The following is a 13,211-nucleotide window of genomic DNA, read 5'->3' as shown; positions in this document are numbered from 1 at the left end:
CGGGAGCTTGTGAATCTACAGTGTAACGCATGGCCGACACTTTCTGAGCTTTGATGTATTCAAAAGTGAAATGAAATAACACATCGACAGATGCTCAAACTTCTCAAATTCCAGAGACACGCTGTCGGAAATAGATTTTCGGAGCAGGTTAAACGTGGAGAGACGCTGATGTCTAGAGGTCTTATGGGTGCACAGCCACCCATCTGCATATGTCATCCTGATGAATGAGGCGGGAGCTGAGATCGAGTGACCTCGCTGTTTAGACAAGCGCTGTGTGAGGCCGGGCGCCAGTCTTGTCACTTCCACTGAATAACGATTGCATTGAACGTGAACACGCCCATGCAATCACGACGTCGAGGCTCCGATGATGGCAGTGAGGAATGTGTGTCCCACGAGATAGAGGCGGGGGGGGGGGGGGGGTAAAAGCTAATCAATGTGAATGCATTTATTGAAGTATGACTATTGAAGAGTATCAGGTGCAGAACTAGAGGAAATTCTGTCAGTAAAGACTCGATTTCGGCAGCACGAGGAAAAAAAAAAACCCAGTGCATATTAAATAATGAGGGATTTCTTGTTTCCTTTCCCTGCAGCGAAAGACATATTAACTCCACCCAACCCAAATCTAAAACAAATCCTAATAGGGACAAACTTTCAAAACTGCTTAAACAACAATGAAACACAATTAAAACATCTGTTTGTGCTTGGCAGATACTTGTACATTCTTTATTGTATGATATAGTGTTACAAGAAGAAGGAAAACTAGCACAACATCCGAACAGTGACAGAGACATGTCATTATTTTCTCTGAGGTATTATTGTTCCTGTTCAAATGGTAGTAAGTAATGACGACAAACTTGCATCACTAAACTGAAAATATCAACGCTTCGGCAAAAAAAAGAAGAGAAAAGAAAAAGTGTCTGCGGCTCCGAGGGGGAAAAACGTCTGCCTCCGATGGGGAAAAACGTCTGCCTCCGATTCAGCCATCTGCAATGCAAATTATCTTTTTTTTTGTATTCTCTTTGAACCATTTTACTAAGAGACAAATGAATTAAGCTTCCAGTGTCTTATAAAGCCAGTCGAAGTAGCATTCAATGAATGAGGAAGGTATAGTACCTGCACTACTGTCTGCCTGTGGAGAAAAGGGTCAGACATGCAAGTATCCTGCAGCGCCGGGTTGACAGGAAGCATTTAAGTATCAAACTGCTTAAATCAGCATACCCTGTCAAAGCCGCGTGGATGCACCGCAAACTGTACTTGAAGAAGTATCCAGTAACCAGCTGAATCTGAAACATCTGCCGAGACAATTTGTTCCGGTTAATTTAACAACCTGATCTCGGCACTACGACCCACTGTGATCGACTGTGTTTCAAGCATTTTGACAGCTTTTTTGTATTCCACCCTTCGGCAGCTCTTCGTCACGTCGGCAGGGACGCCAGGTGCTCCGAAGGCCAAAAAGTGAAGGAATTTGGACTGTCTGGAGTCTCCGGCCCTCAGCGGCCCTCATTCTCGCCTTGTAAATGTTGCTGTTCGGTGGCAAAGCATTTCATAGAACAGCCGAGACGTCTCAAGCACAACTCCATCAAGCCGCGAGTTATCAAACACACGGATTTGCCGGTAACATGATTAACTTTCTTCCCATTAGTAAAAGATAGTGTTTGGAAAGTCACCACCGAATTAAGAATGAGTCCACACACCGGATTGTGAACAATGTAAATAACCACTGCCACATCCTGATTATGATATATGGAGAGCAAAGAGCTGCACTCCACCTCACTGCCAAAGCTGGGATACAATAAAAGAAGTCGTAACCAAAACAGGGAAATGACTCAGACTGTTTCACTTGATCTCAAAAGAACCGTCCGTCATCGTTAATTCATGATGTCACTTCACATCCTGGTATCTATCGTGCAAATAACAAATAGAGAGGCGACAAAGAGGTCACGGGGTTACGCCGCTCCCCTGGAGGTTCTCAACAGTTCAGGATTAAGCAGGATGTGACTGATGTAACGATAGGGGCTTAAGGAAAATGAGGCAGATGACTACAAACTCAAACTGCCCCTTCATGTCTCTGGGGAAAAAGAGATTTAATAAGATTAATTCAAAGAGCTTTAGTGAGACTAATCTGGATTAAAAAACAGTGGTTAAATAAACATGAACAGTAAAGAGAAAGGAACAAAGCAGTGGCACATCCTGAGAGAGAACTTCAGGAGTTTACCCAAGGTCGTGGACAACGTGGAGCCGTTGGAATGAATTATCAGAGCGAACGAGAGTATTTAAGCGTAGAAGAGCAGCAGCAATTTATTCAACCAGCTCAAAGCCCTCTGTAATCACACTCACAGTATTTAGGTATTGGCGAGATCCCAGTGCCCTGTTTAAAGGCTAAATTATTTAAAACCCGCTCTGAGTAGAACTATTATGTAATTATAGAATCTGTTAAATTGTTATGATAGCATAAGTTTTTGTGTCGAGCTAAATGAAACAATCCGGGTGAAAACTTAAGAGTGTTGCTTTCAGTCAATGATTCTTAGTGAGTTTTTGTCCCAGGGAGTGCCGACGGGAATTAGCAGCTAAAGCTGTTACAATTAATATCTGTTCTTCTTGTGCATGATTTGTGTGTTTTGTACACGATCCCTGACCAATAAATGTGATAAAAGCCGGAGACGTGCGCAGTGCTGTCTGCCAGGCTATGGATGACACTGTCGGTTAGCTACTCTCCTACTTTGATCCAGATCTCGGTACCCGGGAGGACAAATCCTACTGATTTTGATGATCCACTCCCTTTTGCTTTTTTTTTTTTTTTTTAGCGCCACCATGTTGACATTTGTGGTGGGTTGCTATTCAATTTAGGAGGATGTGAGATATCGGGATGATTTGTAATCACGTTGGTGATCCCCTGACTTTCCTGCCATCACACGGTCAAAATATCATATTGCAGCTTCTTTGTTTATGAGCAAATACCATTACAATTAATGACTTTTCCATTAGCCACAGCTGTGCTCTGTGGCTAGTGATAAATAGCTGTGCGACTCCATCCGCCTCGGTGCAAACAGGTTTGTCTGAAGCGGCGAGATTCCCAAACTGAAACTAAAATGGTCTCCTGCCGGGTGCCTCTGCCAGCTTTGCTGCTGCTGGAGAATAAGTCCTTGTTTGCCACCTCGATTTGAAGAGATTTAAACTGAGTTCTTCGCCAGGAATCCAGACTTTATAAATCAAGCTGATTTAACCATTGTATTTTCATATTTACACCATGCGTTTAGTTGAATAAATATTGATAAATAGTTAGCTTTTGTAACTCCAGTGTGTTCCTGTATATGCAATAAATATGCCCAACCTGGGTTATGATTACATTTCAAAGAAACACAGAGGGTATGAAGCCAATAAACAGTTTCCTTTTTTTCAGCTACGGACCCTGCCAGAAACTTCAGTATGGAGACATGCCAGGCAATTCCATCCATCCTCTTGCTTCTGGCCTGCTTTTCATCCCAAAGACACCACTAACGTTAATGTACTCTGGCAGTCTAGTCCTCCACCAAATCTCCCCCATTTCTGTCGTACTTCATAATTCTGTTGAGCCTGTCGGACGCCGATTTGAAATTGGATTGAAGGCGACAGAAATGCTTTTACGATTTTTCTTTTGCAAAGCTGTTCGATAAATCTTGTGCCTGTTATTGCCAGCGGGTTTGCGCAGCTGATAAGGATGAACTCAATACAGATGACCGATCCTAAAATCTACTCCAGTGATTCATGTCATTGCCCTTCTCCCACAAGGCTTTCATGCCATGCCAAGTTACACACATTCCTGTGATGAGCTGGAGTTTATTATCACTTCGTTAAGTGGAAGTAATCCCTGGGTAAGTGTAAAGGGTTAATCGGTCCGTCCACAAAACATGTAGGAGTGAAAATACCAGCAAGGGAAAGCTGCCATTCCCTAAGCATGACAGGGAGTTGGGCCTCTCGAGAATAAATCTATTGTTTTCACTTTTTGGGGATTGAAGTCGAATATCCGCCTCTGCCAACTCGTCAATTGCAGTTTGTACCATGTCTGTCCAAAATAGTCACAATGACATTTGACCACCACATTTGAATCAGTTCAACCTTGAGTCAAAGTGGACGTTTGTACCAAATTTGAAGAAATTTCCTCCAGACGTTTTTGAGATATTGTGTTCACATAATGCTTTCGGCCACTTAAGCATCGTGTTTGGGGCTTTTTCATTTTTACATTGTTGTATTGATACTTACATAAAGGATTGTAGAATAACTTCTCACTAATTATTCATCATTCTTAATTATTTATTGTTGTGTGTTTCATCAGTCTAAGAGAACTGTGATTAATATTGCTTCGCGCAGTCTGTTAATTTAAAGGCCTGGAAATAAAAAGAGTGAAGAAGAGCTCATTGTAAATGCCTGAAGGCAACATTTTCAATTTGGTTGAAGGACAAAAAGGGTTTCACTTACTCTACTTTATAATCAGGCGGTTGTCGGCTTGGTACTATTATGAAACACCTCAAATCCCCAAAAGGAACATCGTACAGCTGCGTCCCTCTTGTCTAATTCTGTCTCAGCCCTCAACCTGTCCAGCAGGAGAAAACGTGCAGGAAAACGTTGACAAAAAAAAAAAGTATTGAACCACACTTTTCTTCAGACGCACTCTGACAAAAGAGCAAATTGGAGTTAAATTATTTTCATCCGCCTTTGTTGCTGTAGACTCATGTAAATGTCAGCTGAGGATTTGATTTGCTGGCCTGGAGGTTGCAAGTCTTGTTGGCTTGGATTAATTTTCCTCTGCAGAGTTTAGCCAGAGGGCTCGCTCTGCTCACCCAGGCCTGGTACAAGTTTTACAACTCCCCGACTCTTTCTGAAATGTCAATCAAACTGAAGAAGGAGAAGGACTCAAAGACAGGTGCTGGTTTGAACTCCCTTAAAGAACGGGGCAAATTGTCACTCTAACACTCCCTTCAGGGCAAAAACTAGGAAATCAAATTTCAAGTGAAGTTGTTCATTTTACTTTACTTGAACGTGTCAGTCTAACTTTGACATTTGGTTGGAACTTGATACTGAGACGGGCATCGAGCTACACGAGGCAACTTCCAAGCATCATTTAGAAGCAGCAAACACACTTTTGTGAAATTGTGTAATGAAAACCAGCAATGTTAACAATTATCTACTTCCATTAATATAACAATGAACTAAATATCAATATTTGATCCCCAAAGCATGACTGCAGCATCTGCTCAAATTCTCATTAGTACTATTCAGGGAAAATAAGGCACAGACATTTTTCTTAAGTGCTCCACAGGTGGTACTTCGAGTCATAAAGTGAAGCGAATTCTGAAGTCACTTAAACTTGCATTCTTTATAATAATCAGACAGCGCCTCCTCTGGTTGCAAAAGAAAATCCTATTGTACAAAGTCTGAGTGTGACAAAATGACCCCTCCTTATTTATTATAACATTTTAAATGTGAGTTTATGGTCTCAATAGCTTGTTTAAAGTATTCTTCAATATATCATGAAGTTCATTTAGTAAATTATGCTCCCATTTAGAGTAAATATACCATGAAGCATGTTATGCTTTAGGGCGTGGCTACCTTGTGATTGACAGGTTGCTACCACGGCTTTTTCAAGTCTGTCAGTAGACCGTGTTTTGGTCTTACAACTTAAACCCTTTGACAGTGTGTTTTTCAGATAATGAATGTTAACTGTAACATTTTGGTTGCCTACAAATGTCTTAAGAAGCTCTAGGTTGTGGCACTTCTGGTTGCAAAATCTTTTCGAATACCCTTTAAAATCACGGCCTCTGTCAAAAAACAGTCATAGATCAACTATTGTGGGGATGTCTAAAAATTGCCATAACTCAGTGGCATTGAAAAAGCAAGTCACGCACTAAAATGAACACAGGTGTAGGAGATCAAACCACCACACACGCTGCATAGTGAGCTTATAGAAATGCTGCTGTTTTGCACAGCGGCTCTGCCTAAATCGTGTCAAAATTCGAGCTGGCAGCGACTCAGCAGAGGTATTAGCTCTAACAGGTCGGCACAGCGGCCAATCGGCAACTCCAAAACCCCTTGAAAAAGCACTCGCTCACTTTTAAAAAAAAAAAGAAAAAATGCATCCCATGAGCTTGTCATTGTCCTCAACAGTGTCCTTTATCGACACCCACCGCTATGATCCTCTGAGTAGACATAATCGCCGGCCTATTCTGTCTCTCCTGTGGCAGATGCTGCTCCACAAGTAGTTTAAAAAGTTCTGATATGGACAAAAAAAAATCCCTCTCACTGTTTTAATTGTGTGGCAGGTGTTACACAAAAGAGGGGTTCCTGAGATGATGTCAAAACAACAGCAGTGGAGGCACATGGCTGAAAATAGATTGTGAGACATGTCCTTCAGTAATATGTCCCAGGGTCAAATACATATGTATAACTATAATGGCTTTATTTCTGTCACTTGTCCTCCCCCTCAAGTGAAAAACATCCACGATGCGGTGAAGCTCGTCCTCGTGACATGGCTGCCTCTTTTCTCCACTGAAAAAAACTAAAACTGTGAAATGAAGGAGGCGCGAAGTAAGAAAGATGAATCATTTACGCCAGAAAGTTCTTCACCTTAATCTAACCTGAAACATAATTCGTAGATGAAATATTTCAAAGGCAAAAATAATGTGATTTAGTCAGTATGCGTGTTCAAGATGAGTGCTTGACACACAATTTGACTCACTGGATATGTGCTTGATGAGCTGTATTACAAAAGCGAGCGGGTGTCAGCCAGAAATAAAGTGGGGAAAACAATATGCCAAACATTACACTTCATAGTCCTAAAAAGAACTTACTTACTGATAGATTCTGGCAAATTAATTTTGACAAGAATCTAATCACACAGCAGCATCTCATCTAACTTTACGTTGTCGTGACTTCAAACACGTTTCATTCAGTTTGTAATTAGGAGGTGCTTGTTGTGACATTAGTAAAAATATGCTTAATCAGCAATCATCTCACACTTATAATGAAAAAGTATCCTGAGTAATCCCACAAATATATGAGCATGAGGGGTGGAAGAAAATATCTTTACACTTGAGTATCGCAATATTATGTTTTGTGTCTATCAATTCTCAGAGGCACTGTATTCGTTTTTAATTCATTCTGTTCATCTTCCTGACCTTTCTTCCATTTTCTTTTTCACCATTTAAGGGGTTTTCTTAAAGGGAAGGATTTTTTCCTCGTTCGAATTCATGGTACTACAGACAGGAAGTGTTGTATGTTGAACAGATTGTAAAGCGCTTTGATACAAATTGTGATGCATGATATTAAGCAACATTAATGAAATTAACTAAACGTGAACCAGCATCAAAGAGTAAAGGAGCCTTTTTTTTCATATTGCACCAACAGATGTGTGTTTGTCTCCACCAACATCTGTCACAAGACTTTCCCATCATGAATTATGAACGATCCTAAACACATGAATATTGAGCAGATGTGACAACATTCTATCGAATAATCTGTGTGTATAAAAGCATAGCTTTTAACCCCGTCATATCATTATGTATTGCATAAAACATGTCACAGTGTGTGATATTCTTTGAATTCCTTCAGTTTAAAAAATCCAATCAAACGCCCCGCTGACAGACAACTCCATCACGTTTGCAATCATAACCCATAACTGCAAATTGCATCATCCATAGTGCTGCCTAAATGTTGAGAAACAGCTTCCTAGTGCGTGTCATACATTTGATGAGTAAAAGTCTTTTCAGTTCATTGTAAGCATTTATCCAATCGTACATGAATGACGGTGCTTCAGACAACGTCTTGTCTTGTTGAAATAATAAATCATGAATGCTGCATTGTTCGGAGGATGGAGGAGGCATCTTTTTGAGAATTCAACAATGGGGAAAAAGAATCAATAACATTCAAAAAACACTCTTTCTCACTATTAGACTATCAAGGCAGGGTTTATTTAAAATGGAAAATATGCATTGTGGAATAACATTATTGAGTTTTTAACCTCAATTTGTTTTCAATACTTTAAAAAGGAATTTGAACGTTTTGTTGCAGTGATGTTTCCTGGTGTGACAAGGGAATATCTTTTCCTTTCCCTTTTTCATCCTACTTTCAGTTTCCCTTCATCCACAGACGCGGCTCACTCATACGTATTTGTAGCCGCCGAGTCACCGCTCTCTAAAGATGATCTCGTACAACCTACTTACAGGATCTCTACCTGTAGAGCGTAATTAAACAAAATACAATACAAAAAACAAACAGAGTTTATTAAGACGACTAAACATTCAGCTCACATTACCTCAAAATGTCATTCACACAAACACCATCGTCCAGAGCTACTGTGGATAGTTTCTGAAAGCTCGGTGAGAAAAAGGCCGATGCCGTATGTTAGAGTTTCATTTACAAAGCAATCTTTAATGTAATCAATACAATGTAAAACTACATTAACTCTGAATAACAAACAAGCCATGGATGAAAGCAACATTAATCGAAACAAAGACATACGCAGCTAGATATTGAGAGTTAGAGGCTCCTGCAGGCCAAGTCAAACATCCATCATCGTCATGATCTCTCCCTTTCTGTGCGTTACACCCGTCATTACTGGAGCTGCTGCAGATTCACTCTCTGTTAGGAGTTTTTGACTCCCAGTATACATATTTTACAAGCGCTCTATCATCCCCTGTCGTCCATGTCTCTTGTTAGTACAGCTCTCTTTTGCCTGGAAACAACCCCTCTGCACCTCCACGGGAAATGATGGACTGGCAAGTTGTTATTAATTCATTTGCTAAGCGCAGACAGAGAGCATAAAAAGAGCGGTCGTCTAAAAGATAGGAGTTTGAATTCCCTCGAGTGAGGTTTACTTTGTCAAGAGAACAGAAGAAAAGAGAGTACGACAGTTTCAAAGAGAGGGAGGGGGAGGGGGGGGAGAGGGAGAGAGGGAAAGAGAGAGAGAGAGAGAGTGAGAGGTAGTGAAACATGACAGACAGAGAAAAGGAATGACTTGAAATTTGGTCAGAAGAAAGAAAACGCTAAAAGAGGCAAAAGAAAAAAAATCGCAGAAGGAAGATTGCTGGTGCAGTGAAGGGTACTAGCGTGTGAGACATTTGCGAAACAGTATGGAAATACTGGTATGAAAGGCATGCATGCGGGCTGTTTCTTAGTGCAACATTTACAGTTACGGCTGACAGATTGTATGTGCAACCCACCGGAGAGTTTATATAGCGAACAGACCTACACAAACCTATGTGGATGACGGAGATGACCTCCTCTCTGCCTTCGTAAATCAGCCTTCCTTTCCTGCCCGATACCTGACCGTTGAACTATATCTCACTTGCATTATCTTGATTTGTGTGTGTGCGGATTGCTGTGTGCTGAACATACATAATATCCTAAGATAAACACGGAGCAGCAGTTGTTAACAGCCCTGAAGTGAACACCTTATTGCCACCAATAAGGGGAAGCTCCAGCTAAGCTAGTGCCAACTAGTAAAGGTCAGAGAGTGATGACTGTCAAGTATAACACACATTATGTTAGCTATAAAAGTCTCAATTGCATCCTCCAGGCGCCAATATTGCAAGTAATATAACCATGAGACGACACCAAATTTAAGTCAATAACAAGTTATTTTGAGGCGCCAATATAATTATGATTAAACTCCTTCTTATGTATTCATTTTGAATGAATGGCCACATCAAATCTATTTCTGCTTACAGCGTCCAGCTGCTCATCAGGCCTTCAGTGTCTTCCCAGCAATGTGCTTCTGAAGCTAAGCAGGTGCTACCAACATGGGACCACAACAGTAGCCGCCCAGAAAGTGGAGACAAAGACAAAGAGTCCGAGCACTCACCCCAGAAGGCTTTGCTGTAATCGCGCCCTCAGGCAGCTCGTCTGCTCGGAGGAACAAGGAACGAGTGCAAAGCTGCATCGACTCAGCTCTTCGTGAGCAACGGAGTCGTGCGGGTACTAATTAACAGTGTTCTTCTATCTTTTGCTGAAATCACCAGGGTTGCTCTGGCACCAGATATTGGGCAGATATTGACTCAAATAGCTTGATTGGATATTGGCGCCCATTTATTTGATTCAGCTCAATGCTTATATACATTTTACACTGGCTTTTTAATTACTCCATCACTTGAAACCACCTTTCCAAAGAGCACGAAAGTTGCCGGCGCAAGTGTTGCACATAAAAACACTTCAACGGAGACATTTTTAGGCCAACTACAGGGAATTTGTGTTATTATTTTAATGATTGAACTGAGATGGAAAACTTTGTGCCCGTGTTCTGTCTAAAGATAGATGCACTGCTCGGCTCTGTTGTGGTCTGCATGGCTGTGAAAGTGGATTAAAAAAGGCTTTAACATCAAGACGAGCCCTAATGAAACCCAATGGGGGAGTTAGCCTGTCTGTTTGGCCAGCTGACTCCTGTAAAATCCTCATCACTGTCTCCTGTTGCCTGCTCTAAAAGTAGCCTAGTGGTGCCAGTCGGTGCAACTGCGATCTGAGGATTATAGCCTTTACTGCGTGATGCTTTTTTTTTTCAGAATCATACAGAAGCTGAAGCTCTATTTCCCTTAATAATACATGTTTATTGCCTATTCTGCCATTTTTAAATCAATAACACAGCCGTGTCTACGTCAATCTTTATCTAACACATCTATCACACTCCCATTTAAAATTAAAATAAGTTGCACCGAATCCATGTAATTGCTTTCAGGGAAAAGTCAACATTTTGGAACATACGGTTATTTGCTCTGAGGCGCTGGAAATATGAAGCTACAGTTGCAGCCTAGAAGACAGAGCCAGGCTAGCGGTTAACCGGCATTTTACAGTCTTGATGCTAAGCTAAGCTAATCTGCTGGTGGTAGCTTCATGACCTTACAGACAACAGAGTGTATCGATCATTTCATCGAACAAAACTAATCCTTTGATGATGAGACGTAGAGGAAAAACAAACATATTCCCCCACATGACTTACAAATGTCAGGTTAACCTTGCACCTTTTTTTTTTCAACAGCATCGGCACATATTGACAAGCTGAGAACTAATAAACCAAAAGCGTCTGTGCCAACAAGCCACTGTGTGCATCGCCCACGCAGAACCACAAGTGCAGCAAAGGGTAAAAGCAAAGACATTTTCCTCCCACTTTAGCCATCTACACCCATGTCACAAAGTTCTCTCCTCCGCCCACACAGCCCATATGGGAAAGTCATAATGGTGATCAATACGGTAGTAGCACTGTGAACAACAAACCCATCTATCAAGAGAGGTAAGCCGAAAACAATCCCTCGCCCTCTCCTTGATGCGTCGCTTTTTCTGAATGTCCTCCACTGCGTCTCTCCCCACAGCAGGCAATGGAAAGTCATAATCATCTAAACACATTCCTGCTCCACCTTTAACAGACTAGTAACAGACCGTGCATTCACCGTGACACGGCCCTAGACTGCACTGTTCCCTAACAATGCCTTTGTTGATACATGAATGTAAAAACACGCTGGTAGTGTTGATATATGCAACATATTAAAATGTTGCACTATCGAGGTTTGCAGACGTGGCGGGATAGTTTGTGATTCATATTGGGCTACTGTATTGTCAAACTTCGGCCTCTGTAAAGACTAGCAGCCGTGGACTAAAAGAAAAACATCTTCTCCACGGTACAGATGCCGTACCCTCTGCTTTTGCTCATTATCCAGCACAATGTCAAAGTACCCCCAGGTCACCAAGAGGGAACATTCCTTCACATTGCCATCTATGGGCATCATAAATAAACAGTCACCCCAAATCATGAAAGCCTTCCGCTTGCCATGTAGGGACACAATTAATGTCATGCTCTGTCCACAGCAATGCAGTAACAAATACTTCATATCTGATCTCGATAATAACTAATGCTATTTGCACGATAACCCTTTTGGTGGCAATGTTTTTCTTCTTTTCTTCATTTACTGTCACTTCAGAGGATTTCAGATAAGAAAACAAATACGTTGGCGTTGTTTTTAATGAACTTAACACAGATTTGACATCGCCTTTTTGAAGGAGAAGCATCTGAGGAGCGCAGAGCGCAGAGGGGTTGGGCAGGGATGCTGAGTCGAGGAGGGGAGGGGGTGAGGGGGCAGCAGCACATGCAAACAAACTTGCATTTAAAGAAAAGCACATCTCATGCAAGCTTTCAATAGTATCCTGCATATAGCGTGCGCTCTGTGAACAAGTAGCCTCACCAATAGTCAAACACAACGCTGTGTCTGCAACTTCAAAGTGTGGCGTTGTGCAGCAAAAAAAAAGAAGAAAAAAAAGCGTGGCACAAATAAAGCAGCCGGGAATCGGTTCTGGGAGTAAAACCCAGAGACTTCACTGTGACACAACATTTACAAAACTTTCCTTCTTTTTTGTTGTTGTCTCATTTTTACCTACCTCATAACACTCAATAGCGCGCAGGGTCAAACGCAGCAGAAGCAGATGTGGGAATGGCAATCCAGTCCAAGTTGTCACGGGTCCACGTTTGGCACGGCGGCAGCGGGCTACGGCAGTCCAATCCAGTCACATCTGAAGCGCTAACGGTTCCCGGCTAACGAGGCTCGCCTTCCACCGTCACCGAGAGCCGTAGATTGGACGGCGACTTGAGGAGCACCGCGGGATCTCCAAGGGCGCACGAAGGATCACTGCGTCAGGATTGGCCGGAGCGGTCGTGACGCACCGGCAGGTGGCACACCCGGCGAATGAAGAAGTCCAGTTTCATTCATAGAGAAAAGCTCTGCGTTGGAGGAGCTCGAGACGCACACTGGCAGATGAACGCGACAAACTTCACACGAGATTAAAATGGTCAGGGTCCTCCTCATTTCATGCCGGTCTCTCCCTGCCAGCGGCTGTGCTGTATCCGTTTTAATAATGGAACACTGTCATCACCCAAAGCTTCAAGCTGTTTCCTTTGGCACTCAATGCGCAAGCAATGTCCTGTTTTCTAATTGCAGTCTCTTTCCAAAAAGGATTCGGCTGCAATTTAAAACCACAAAAGAATGGTCCTATTTTTTTTTTTTGCAAGCAAATGATCTGTTTTACACACAATCAAGCTGCCAAAAGAGGTACAAAAAAATGTGCGTTTTTTAAATTAGTTTTTTTTTTGTGTGTTGCTATTCCCGTTGAAGAGGCCAAGAAGACGAGAAGAGGAGGGGGAAGGAAAGAGGAAACAAAAAGCAGTGAAGTTGTAGACTCAATCTGGCGGCGCTCACACA

At 42.0% G+C, this 13,211-nt stretch overlaps 1 protein-coding gene across 2 annotated transcripts in view; it reads right to left on the bottom strand.

The window, feature by feature from the left end:
* chrm3a (cholinergic receptor, muscarinic 3a) overlaps positions 1–12,599 on the bottom strand; it is a 74,930-nt gene extending 62,331 nt beyond the window's left edge. For both annotated transcript variants that reach the window (XM_068568769.1, XM_068568770.1), the window contains exon 1: positions 12,394–12,599. The gene's annotated coding sequence lies outside the window, so the exon portion shown is untranslated. The remainder of the gene's footprint in view (positions 1–12,393) is intronic.
* Positions 12,600–13,211: the final 612 nt, after the last annotated feature.

This window comes from Clinocottus analis, unplaced genomic scaffold (genome assembly GCF_023055335.1).
Source record: "Clinocottus analis isolate CAN_PGR_092001 unplaced genomic scaffold, fCliAna1.0.p SCAF_8, whole genome shotgun sequence".
NCBI lineage: Eukaryota > Metazoa > Chordata > Actinopteri > Perciformes > Cottidae > Clinocottus > Clinocottus analis.
The sequence above is the reverse complement of the archived record's forward strand: the minus strand, read 5'-3'. Positions and strand labels throughout refer to the sequence as shown.